A 10842-nucleotide genomic window follows, 5' to 3' on the forward strand; every position below is an offset into this window, starting at 1 on the left:
GTGTATCGCTGTAGGCCTGGCCAAGAACTGCAAAGCGAAGGATTTTCAGTTATTCTTTGCCGATGTTGCTTCCGCCACCGCCGCTGAGCAAGTGTGGGGGGCACAGGTGAGCCTCGTCCTTTTATATGCTCCTGGCTGGCGCTGCTTGTGTCGTTATCTTGCGGGGCCGATCGTCGTCGCTCTTGCCACTTTAGTTCACCAGGTGTATCGCTGTAGGCCTGGCCAAGAACAGCAAAGCGAAGGATTTTCTGCTATTCTTTGCCGATGTTGCGTCCGCCACAGCCGCTGAGCAAGTGTGGGGGGCACAGGTGAGCCTCGTCCTTTTATATGCTCCTGGCTGGCGCTGCTTGTGTCGTTATCTTGCGGGGCCGATCGTCGTCGCTCTTGCCACTTTAGTTCACCAGGTGTATCGCTGTAGGCATGGCCAAGAACTGCAAAGCGAAGGATTTTCAGTTATTCTTTGCCGATGTTGCTTCCGCCACCGCCGCTGAGCAAGTGTGGGGGGCACAGGTGTGCCTTGTCCTTTTATATTCTCCTGGCTGGCGCTGCTTGTGTCGTTATCTTGCGGGGCCGATCGTCGTCGCTCTTGCCACTTTAGTTCACCAGGTGTATCGCTGTAGGCCTGGCCAAGAACTGCAAAGCGAAGGATTTTCAGTTATTCTTTGCCGATGTTGCTTCCGCCACCGCCGCTGAGCAAGTGTGGGGGGGGCACAGGTGAGCCTCGTCCTTTTATATGCTCCTGGCTGGCGCTGCTTGTGTCGTTATCTTGCGGGGCCGATCGTCGTCGCTCTTCCCACTTTAGTTCACCAGGTGTATCGCTGTAGGCCTGGCCAAGAACTGCAATGCGAAGGATTTTCAGTTATTCTTTGCCGATGTTGCTTCCGCCAACGCCGCTGAGCAAGTGTGTGAGGGGGGGGGGCACAGGTGAGCCTCGTCCTTTTATATGCTCCTGGCTGGCGCTGCTTGTGTCGTTATTTTGCGGGGCCGATCGTCGTCGCTCTTGCCACTTTAGTTCACCAGGTGTATCGCTGTAGGCCTGGCCAAGAACTGCAAAGCGAAGGATTTTCAGTTATTCTTTGCCGATGTTGCGTCCGCCACCGCCGCTGAGCAAGTGTGGGGGGGCACAGGTGAGCCTCGTCCTTTTATATGCTCCTGGCTGGCGCTGCTTGTGTCGTTATCTTGCGGGGCCGATCGTCGTCGCTCTTGCCACTTTAGTTCACCAGGTGTATCGCTGTAGGCCTGGCCAAGAACTGCAAAGCGAAGGATTTTCAGTTATTCTTTGCCGATGTTGCTTCCGCCACCGCCGCTGAGCAAGTGTGGGGGGCACAGGTGAGCCTCGTCCTTTTATATGCTCCTGGCTGGCGCTGCTTGTGTCGTTATCTTGCGGGGCCGATCGTCGTCGCTCTTGCCACTTTAGTTCACCAGGTGTATCGCTGTAGGCCTGGCCAAGAACTGCAAAGCGAAGGATTTTCAGTTATTCTTTGCCGATGTTGCTTCCGCCACCGCCGCTGAGCAAGTGTGGGGGGGCACAGGTGAGCCTCGTCCTTTTATATGCTCCTGGCTGGCGCTGCTTGTGTCGTTATCTTGCGGGGCCGATCGTCGTCGCTCTTCCCACTTTAGTTCACCAGGTGTATCGCTGTAGGCCTGGCCAAGAACTGCAATGCGAAGGATTTTCAGTTATTCTTTGCCGATGTTGCTTCCGCCACCGCCGCTGAGCAAGTGTGTGAGGGGGGGGGCACAGGTGAGCCTCGTCCTTTTATATGCTCCTGGCTGGCGCTGCTTGTGTCGTTATTTTGCGGGGCCGATCGTCGTCGCTCTTGCCACTTTAGTTCACCAGGTGTATCGCTGTAGGCCTGGCCAAGAACTGCAAAGCGAAGGATTTTCAGTTATTCTTTGCCGATGTTGCGTCCGCCACCGCCGCTGAGCAAGTGTGGGGGGCACAGGTGAGCCTCGTACTTTTATATGCTCCTGGCTGGCGCTGCTTGTGTCGTTATCTTGCGGGGCCGATCGTTGTCGCTCTTGCCACTTTAGTTCACCAGGTGTATCGCTGTAGGCCTGGCCAAGAACTGCAAAGCGAAGGATTTTCAGTTATTCTTTGCCGATGTTGCTTCTGCCACCGCCGCTGAGCAAGTGTGGGGGGCACAGGTGAGCCTCGTCCTTTTATATGCTCCTGGCTGGCGCTGCTTGTGTCGTTATCTTGCGGGGCCGATCGTCGTCGCTCTTGCCACTTTAGTTCACCAGGTGTATCGCTGTAGGCCTGGCCAAGAACAGCAAAGCGAAGGATTTTCTGTTATTCTTTGCCGATGTTGCGTCCGCCACCGCCGCTGAGCAAGTGTGGGGGGCACAGGCGAGCCTCGTCCTTTTATATGCTCCTGGCTGGCGCTGCTTGTGTCGTTATCTTGCGGGGCCGATCGTCGTCGCTCTTGCCACTTTATTTCACCAGGTGTATCGCTGTAGGCCTGGCCAAGAACTGCAAAGCGAAGGATTTTCAGTTATTCTTTGCCGATGTTGCTTCCGCCACCGCCGCTGAGCAAGTGTGGGGGGCACAGGTGTGCCTTGTCCTTTTATATTCTCCTGGCTGGCGCTGCTTGTGTCGTTATCTTGCGGGGCCGATCGTCGTCGCTCTTGCCACTTTAGTTCACCAGGTGTATCGCTGTAGGCCTGACCAAGAACTGCAAAGCGAAGGATTTTCAGTTATTCTTTGCCGATGTTGCTTCCGCCACCGCCGCTGAGCAAGTGTGGGGGGGCACAGGTGAGCCTTGTCCTTTTATATGCTCCTGGCTGGCGCTGCTTGTGTCGTTATCTTGCGGGGCCGATCGTCGTCGCTCTTCCCACTTTAGTTCACCAGGTGTATCGCTGTAGGCCTGGCCAAGAACTGCAATGCGAAGGATTTTCAGTTATTCTTTGCCGATGTTGCTTCCGCCACCGCCGTTGAGCAAGTGTGTGAGGGGGGGGGGGCACAGGTGAGCCTCGTCCTTTTATATGCTCCTGGCTGGCGCTGTTTGTGTCGTTATTTTGCGGGGCCGATCGTCGTCGCTCTTGCCACTTTAGTTCACCAGGTGTATCGCTGTAGGCCTTGCCAAGAACTGCAAAGCGAAGGATTTTCAGTTATTCTTTGCCGATGTTGCGTCCGCCACCGCCGCTGAGCAAGTGTGGGGGGCACAGGTGAGCCTCGTCCTTTTATATGCTCCTGGCTGGCGCTGCTTGTGTCGTTATCTTGCGGGGCCGATCGTCGTCGCTCTTGCCACTTTAGTTCACCAGGTGTATCGCTGTAGGCCTGGCCAAGAACTGCAAAGCGAAGGATTTTCAGTTATTCTTTGCCGATGTTGCTTCCGCCACCGCCGCTGAGCAAGTGTGGGGGGCACAGGTGAGCCTCGTCCTTTTATATGCTCCTGGCTGGCGCTGCTTGTGTCGTTATCTTGCGGGGCCGATCGTCGTCGCTCTTGCCACTTTAGTTCACCAGGTGTATCGCTGTAGGCCTGGCCAAGAACAGCAAAGCGAAGGATTTTCTGCTATTCTTTGCCGATGTTGCGTCCGCCACAGCCGCTGAGCAAGTGTGGGGGGCACAGGTGAGCCTCGTCCTTTTATATGCTCCTGGCTGGCGCTGCTTGTGTCGTTATCTTGCGGGGCCGATCGTCGTCGCTCTTGCCACTTTAGTTCACCAGGTGTATCGCTGTAGGCCTGGCCAAGAACTGCAAAGCGAAGGATTTTCAGTTATTCTTTGCCGATGTTGCTTCCGCCACCGCCGCTGAGCAAGTGTGGGGGGCACAGGTGTGCCTTGTCCTTTTATATTCTCCTGGCTGGCGCTGCTTGTGTCGTTATCTTGCGGGGCCGATCGTCGTCGCTCTTGCCACTTTAGTTCACCAGGTGTATCGCTGTAGGCCTGGCCAAGAACTGCAAAGCGAAGGATTTTCAGTTATTCTTTGCCGATGTTGCTTCCGCCACCGCCGCTGAGCAAGTGTGGGGGGGCACAGGTGAGCCTCGTCCTTTTATATGCTCCTGGCTGGCGCTGCTTGTGTCGTTATCTTGCGGGGCCGATCGTCGTCGCTCTTCCCACTTTAGTTCACCAGGTGTATCGCTGTAGGCCTGGCCAAGAACTGCAATGCGAAGGATTTTCAGTTATTCTTTGCCGATGTTGCTTCCGCCACCGCCGCTGAGCAAGTGTGTGAGGGGGGGGGGCACAGGTGAGCCTCGTCCTTTTATATGCTCCTGGCTGGCGCTGCTTGTGTCGTTATTTTGCGGGGCCGATCGTCGTCGCTCTTGCCACTTTAGTTCACCAGGTGTATCGCTGTAGGCCTGGCCAAGAACTGCAAAGCGAAGGATTTTCAGTTATTCTTTGCCGATGTTGCGTCCGCCACCGCCGCTGAGCAAGTGTGGGGGGGCACAGGTGAGCCTCGTCCTTTTATATGCTCCTGGCTGGCGCTGCTTGTGTCGTTATCTTGCGGGGCCGATCGTCGTCCCTCTTGCCACTTTAGTTCACCTGGTGTATTGCTGTAGGCCTGGCCAAGAACTGCAAAGCGAAGGATTTTCAGTTATTCTTTGCCGATATTGCTTCCGCCACCGCCGCTGAGCAAGTGTGGGGGGGGGGGGGGGCACAGGTGAGCCTCGTCCTTTTATATGCTCCTGGCTGGCGCTGCTTGTGTCGTTATCTTGCGGGGCCGATCGTCGTCGCTCTTGCCACTTTAGTTCACCAGGTGTATCGCTGTAGGCCTGGCCAAGAACTGCAAAGCGAAGGATTTTCAGTTATTCTTTGCCGATGTTGCTTCCGAAACCGCCGCTGAGCAAGTGTGGGGGGGGCACAGGTGAGCCTCGTCCTTTTATATGCTCCTGGCTGGCGCTGCTTGTGTCGTTATCTTGCGGGGCCGATCGTCGTCGCTCTTCCCACTTTAGTTCACCAGGTGTATCGCTGTAGGCCTGGCCAAGAACTGCAATGCGAAGGATTTTCAGTTATTCTTTGCCGATGTTGCTTCCGCCACCGCCGCTGAGCAAGTGTGTGAGGGGGGGGCACAGGTGAGCCTCGTCCTTTTATATGCTCCTGGCTGGCGCTGCTTGTGTCGTTATTTTGCGGGGCCGATCGTCGTCGCTCTTGCCACTTTAGTTCACCAGGTGTATCGCTGTAGGCCTGGCCAAGAACTGCAAAGCAAAGGATTTTCAGTTATTCTTTGCCGATGTTGCGTCCGCCACCGCCGCTGAGCAAGTGTGGGGGGCACAGGTGAGCCTCGTACTTTTATATGCTCCTGGCTGGCGCTGCTTGTGTCGTTATCTTGCGGGGCCGATCGTTGTCGCTCTTGCCACTTTAGTTCACCAGGTGTATCGCTGTAGGCCTGGCCAAGAACTGCAAAGCGAAGGATTTTCAGTTATTCTTTGCCGATGTTGCTTCCGCCACCGCCGCTGAGCAAGTGTGGGGGGCACAGGTGTGCCTTGTCCTTTTATATTCTCCTGGCTGGCGCTGCTTGTGTCGTTATCTTGCGGGGCCGATCGTCGTCGCTCTTGCCACTTTAGTTCACCAGGTGTATCGCTGTAGGCCTGGCCAAGAACTGCAAAGCGAAGGATTTTCAGTTATTCTTTGCCGATGTTGCTTCTGCCACCGCCGCTGAGCAAGTGTGGGGGGCACAGGTGAGCCTCGTCCTTTTATATGCTCCTGGCTGGCGCTGCTTGTGTCGTTATCTTGCGGGGCCGATCGTCGTCGCTCTTGCCACTTTAGTTCACCAGGTGTATCGCTGTAGGCCTGGCCAAGAACAGCAAAGCGAAGGATTTTCTGTTATTCTTTGCCGATGTTGCGTCCGCCACCGCCGCTGAGCAAGTGTGGGGGGCACAGGCGAGCCTCGTCCTTTTATATGCTCCTGGCTGGCGCTGCTTGTGTCGTTATCTTGCGGGGCCGATCGTCGTCGCTCTTGCCACTTTATTTCACCAGGTGTATCGCTGTAGGCCTGGCCAAGAACTGCAAAGCGAAGGATTTTCAGTTATTCTTTGCCGATGTTGCTTCCGCCACCGCCGCTGAGCAAGTGTGGGGGGCACAGGTGTGCCTTGTCCTTTTATATTCTCCTGGCTGGCGCTGCTTGTGTCGTTATCTTGCGGGGCCGATCGTCGTCGCTCTTGCCACTTTAGTTCACCAGGTGTATCGCTGTAGGCCTGACCAAGAACTGCAAAGCGAAGGATTTTCAGTTATTCTTTGCCGATGTTGCTTCCGCCACCGCCGCTGAGCAAGTGTGGGGGGGCACAGGTGAGCCTCGTCCTTTTATATGCTCCTGGCTGGCGCTGCTTGTGTCGTTATCTTGCGGGGCCGATCGTCGTCGCTCTTCCCACTTTAGTTCACCAGGTGTATCGCTGTAGGCCTGGCCAAGAACTGCAATGCGAAGGATTTTCAGTTATTCTTTGCCGATGTTGCTTCCGCCACCGCCGTTGAGCAAGTGTGTGAGGGGGGGGGCACAGGTGAGCCTCGTCCTTTTATATGCTCCTGGCTGGCGCTGTTTGTGTCGTTATTTTGCGGGGCCGATCGTCGTCGCTCTTGCCACTTTAGTTCACCAGGTGTATCGCTGTAGGCCTTGCCAAGAACTGCAAAGCGAAGGATTTTCAGTTATTCTTTGCCGATGTTGCGTCCGCCACCGCCGCTGAGCAAGTGTGGGGGGCACAGGTGAGCCTCGTCCTTTTATATGCTCCTGGCTGGCGCTGCTTGTGTCGTTATCTTGCGGGGCCGATCGTTGTCGCTCTTGCCACTTTAGTTCACCAGGTGTATCGCTGTAGGCCTGGCCAAGAACTGCAAAGCGAAGGATTTTCAGTTATTCTTTGCCGATGTTGCTTCCGCCACCGCCGCTGAGCAAGTGTGGGGGGCACAGGTGAGCCTCGTCCTTTTATATGCTCCTGGCTGGCGCTGCTTGTGTCGTTATCTTGCGGGGCCGATCGTCGTCGCTCTTGCCACTTTAGTTCACCAGGTGTATCGCTGTAGGCCTGGCCAAGAACAGCAAAGCGAAGGATTTTCTGCTATTCTTTGCCGATGTTGCGTCCGCCACAGCCGCTGAGCAAGTGTGGGGGGCACAGGTGAGCCTCGTCCTTTTATATGCTCCTGGCTGGCGCTGCTTGTGTCGTTATCTTGCGGGGCCGATCGTCGTCGCTCTTGCCACTTTAGTTCACCAGGTGTATCGCTGTAGGCATGGCCAAGAACTGCAAAGCGAAGGATTTTCAGTTATTCTTTGCCGATGTTGCTTCCGCCACCGCCGCTGAGCAAGTGTGGGGGGCACAGGTGTGCCTTGTCCTTTTATATTCTCCTGGCTGGCGCTGCTTGTGTCGTTATCTTGCGGGGCCGATCGTCGTCGCTCTTGCCACTTTAGTTCACCAGGTGTATCGCTGTAGGCCTGGCCAAGAACTGCAAAGCGAAGGATTTTCAGTTATTCTTTGCCGATGTTGCTTCCGCCACCGCCGCTGAGCAAGTGTGGGGGGGCACAGGTGAGCCTCGTCCTTTTATATGCTCCTGGCTGGCGCTGCTTGTGTCGTTATCTTGCGGGGCCGATCGTTGTCGCTCTTGCCACTTTAGTTCACCAGGTGTATCGCTGTAGGCCTGGCCAAGAACTGCAAAGCGAAGGATTTTCAGTTATTCTTTGCCGATGTTGCTTCCGCCACCGCCGCTGAGCAAGTGTGGGGGGCACAGGTGAGCCTCGTCCTTTTATATGCTCCTGGCTGGCGCTGCTTGTGTCGTTATCTTGCGGGGCCGATCGTCGTCGCTCTTGCCACTTTAGTTCACCAGGTGTATCGCTGTAGGCCTGGCCAAGAACAGCAAAGCGAAGGATTTTCTGCTATTCTTTGCCGATGTTGCGTCCGCCACAGCCGCTGAGCAAGTGTGGGGGGCACAGGTGAGCCTCGTCCTTTTATATGCTCCTGGCTGGCGCTGCTTGTGTCGTTATCTTGCGGGGCCGATCGTCGTCGCTCTTGCCACTTTAGTTCACCAGGTGTATCGCTGTAGGCATGGCCAAGAACTGCAAAGCGAAGGATTTTCAGTTATTCTTTGCCGATGTTGCTTCCGCCACCGCCGCTGAGCAAGTGTGGGGGGCACAGGTGTGCCTTGTCCTTTTATATTCTCCTGGCTGGCGCTGCTTGTGTCGTTATCTTGCGGGGCCGATCGTCGTCGCTCTTGCCACTTTAGTTCACCAGGTGTATCGCTGTAGGCCTGGCCAAGAACTGCAAAGCGAAGGATTTTCAGTTATTCTTTGCCGATGTTGCTTCCGCCACCGCCGCTGAGCAAGTGTGGGGGGGGCACAGGTGAGCCTCGTCCTTTTATATGCTCCTGGCTGGCGCTGCTTGTGTCGTTATCTTGCGGGCCGATCGTCGTCGCTCTTCCCACTTTAGTTCACCAGGTGTATCGCTGTAGGCCTGGCCAAGAACTGCAATGCGAAGGATTTTCAGTTATTCTTTGCCGATGTTGCTTCCGCCAACGCCGCTGAGCAAGTGTGTGAGGGGGGGGGGCACAGGTGAGCCTCGTCCTTTTATATGCTCCTGGCTGGCGCTGCTTGTGTCGTTATTTTGCGGGGCCGATCGTCGTCGCTCTTGCCACTTTAGTTCACCAGGTGTATCGCTGTAGGCCTGGCCAAGAACTGCAAAGCGAAGGATTTTCAGTTATTCTTTGCCGATGTTGCGTCCGCCACCGCCGCTGAGCAAGTGTGGGGGGGCACAGGTGAGCCTCGTCCTTTTTATATGCTCCTGGCTGGCGCTGCTTGTGTCGTTATCTTGGCGGGGCCGATCGTCGTCGGCTCTTGCCACTTTAGTTCACCAGGTGTATCGCTGTAGGCCTGGCCAAGAAGCTGCAAAGCGAAGGATTTTCAGTTATTCTTTGCCGATGTTGCTTCCGCCACCGCCGCTGAGCAAGTGTGGGGGGCACAGGGTGAGCCTCGTCCTTTTTATATGCTCCTGGCTGGCGCTGCTTGTGTCGTTATCTTGCGGGGCCGATCGTCGTCGCTCTTGCCACTTTAGTTCACCAGGTGTATCGCTGTAGGCCTGGCCAAGAACTGCAAAGCGAAGGATTTTCAGTTATTCTTTGCCGATGTTGCTTCCGCCACCGCCGCTGAGCAAGTGTGGGGGGGCACAGGTGAGCCTCGTCCTTTTATATGCTCCTGGCTGGCGCTGCTTGTGTCGTTATCTTGCGGGGCCGATCGTCGTCGCTCTTCCCACTTTAGTTCACCAGGTGTATCGCTGTAGGCCTGCCAAGAACTGCAATGCGAAGGATTTTCAGTTATTCTTTGCCGATGTTGCTTCCGCCACCGCCGCTGAGCAAGTGTGTGAGGGGGGGGGCACAGGTGAGCCTCGTCCTTTTATATGCTCCTGGCTGGCGCTGCTTGTGTCGTTATTTTGCGGGGCCGATCGTCGTCGCTCTTGCCACTTTAGTTCACCAGGTGTATCGCTGTAGCCTGGCCAAGAACTGCAAAGCGAAGGATTTTCAGTTATTCTTTGCCGATGTTGCGTCCGCCACCGCCGCTGAGCAAGTGTGGGGGGCACAGGTGAGCCTCGTACTTTTATATGCTCCTGGCTGGCGCTGCTTGTGTCGTTATCTTGCGGGGCCGATCGTTGTCGCTCTTGCCACTTTAGTTCACCAGGTGTATCGCTGTAGGCCTGGCCAAGAACTGCAAAGCGAAGGATTTTCAGTTATTCTTTGCCGATGTTGCTTCTGCCACCGCCGCTGAGCAAGTGTGGGGGGCACAGGTGAGCCTCGTCCTTTTATATGCTCCTGGCTGTGCGCTGCTTGTGTCGTTATCTTGCGGGGCCGATCGTCGTCGCTCTTGCCACTTTAGTTCACCAGGTTGTATCGCTGTAGGCCTGGCCAAGAACAGCAAAGCGAAGGATTTTCTGTTATTCTTTGCCGATGTTGCGTCGCCACCGCCGCTGAGCAAGTGTGGGGGGCACAGGCGAGCCTCGTCCTTTTATATGTCTCCTGGCTGGCGTGCTTGTGTCGTTATCTTGCGGGGCGATCGTCGTCGCTCTTGCACTTTATTTCCCAGGTGTATCGCTGTAGGCCTGGCCAAAGAACTGCAAAGCGAAAGGATTTTCAGTTATTCTTTGCCGATGTTGCTTCCGCCACCGCCGCTGAGCAAGTGTGGGGGGCACAGGTGTGCCTTGTCCTTTTATATTCTCCTGGCTGGCGCTGCTTGGTCGTTATCTTGCGGGGCCGATCGTCGTCGCTCTTGCCACTTTAGTTCACCAGGTGTATCGCTGTAGGCCTGACCAAGAACTGCAAAGCGAAGGATTTTCAGTTATTCTTTGCCGATGTTGCTTCCGCCACCGCCGCTGAGCAAGTGTGGGGGGGCAACAGGATGAGCCTTGTCCTTTTATATGCTCCTGGCTGGCGCTGCTTGTGTCGTTATCTTGCGGGGCCGATCGTCGTCGCTCTTCCCACTTTAGTTCACCAGGTGTATCGCTGTAGGCCTGGCCAAGAACTGCAATGCGAAGGATTTTCAGTTATTCTTTGCCGATGTTGCTTCCGCCACCGCCGTTGAGCAAGTGTGTGAGGGGGGGGGGCACAGGTGAGCCTCGTCCTTTTATATGCTCCTGGCTGCGCTGTTTGTGTCGTTATTTTGCGGGGCCGATCGTCGTCGCTCTTGCCACTTTAGTTCACCAGGTGTATCGCTGTAGGCCTTGCCAAGAACTGCAAAGCGAAGGATTTTCAGTTATTCTTTGCCGATGTTGCGTCCGCCACCGCCGCTGAGCAAGTGTGGGGGGCACAGGTGAGCCTCGTCCTTTTATATGCTCCTGGCTGGCGCTGCTTGTGTCGTTATCTTGCGGGGCCGATCGTCGTCGCTCTTGCCACTTTAGTTCACCAGGTGTATCGCTGTAGCCTGGCCAAGAACTGCAAAGCGAAGG

Source organism: Amblyomma americanum, chromosome 6, assembly GCF_052857255.1.
Source record: "Amblyomma americanum isolate KBUSLIRL-KWMA chromosome 6, ASM5285725v1, whole genome shotgun sequence".
In the NCBI taxonomy this organism is placed as follows: domain Eukaryota; kingdom Metazoa; phylum Arthropoda; class Arachnida; order Ixodida; family Ixodidae; genus Amblyomma; species Amblyomma americanum.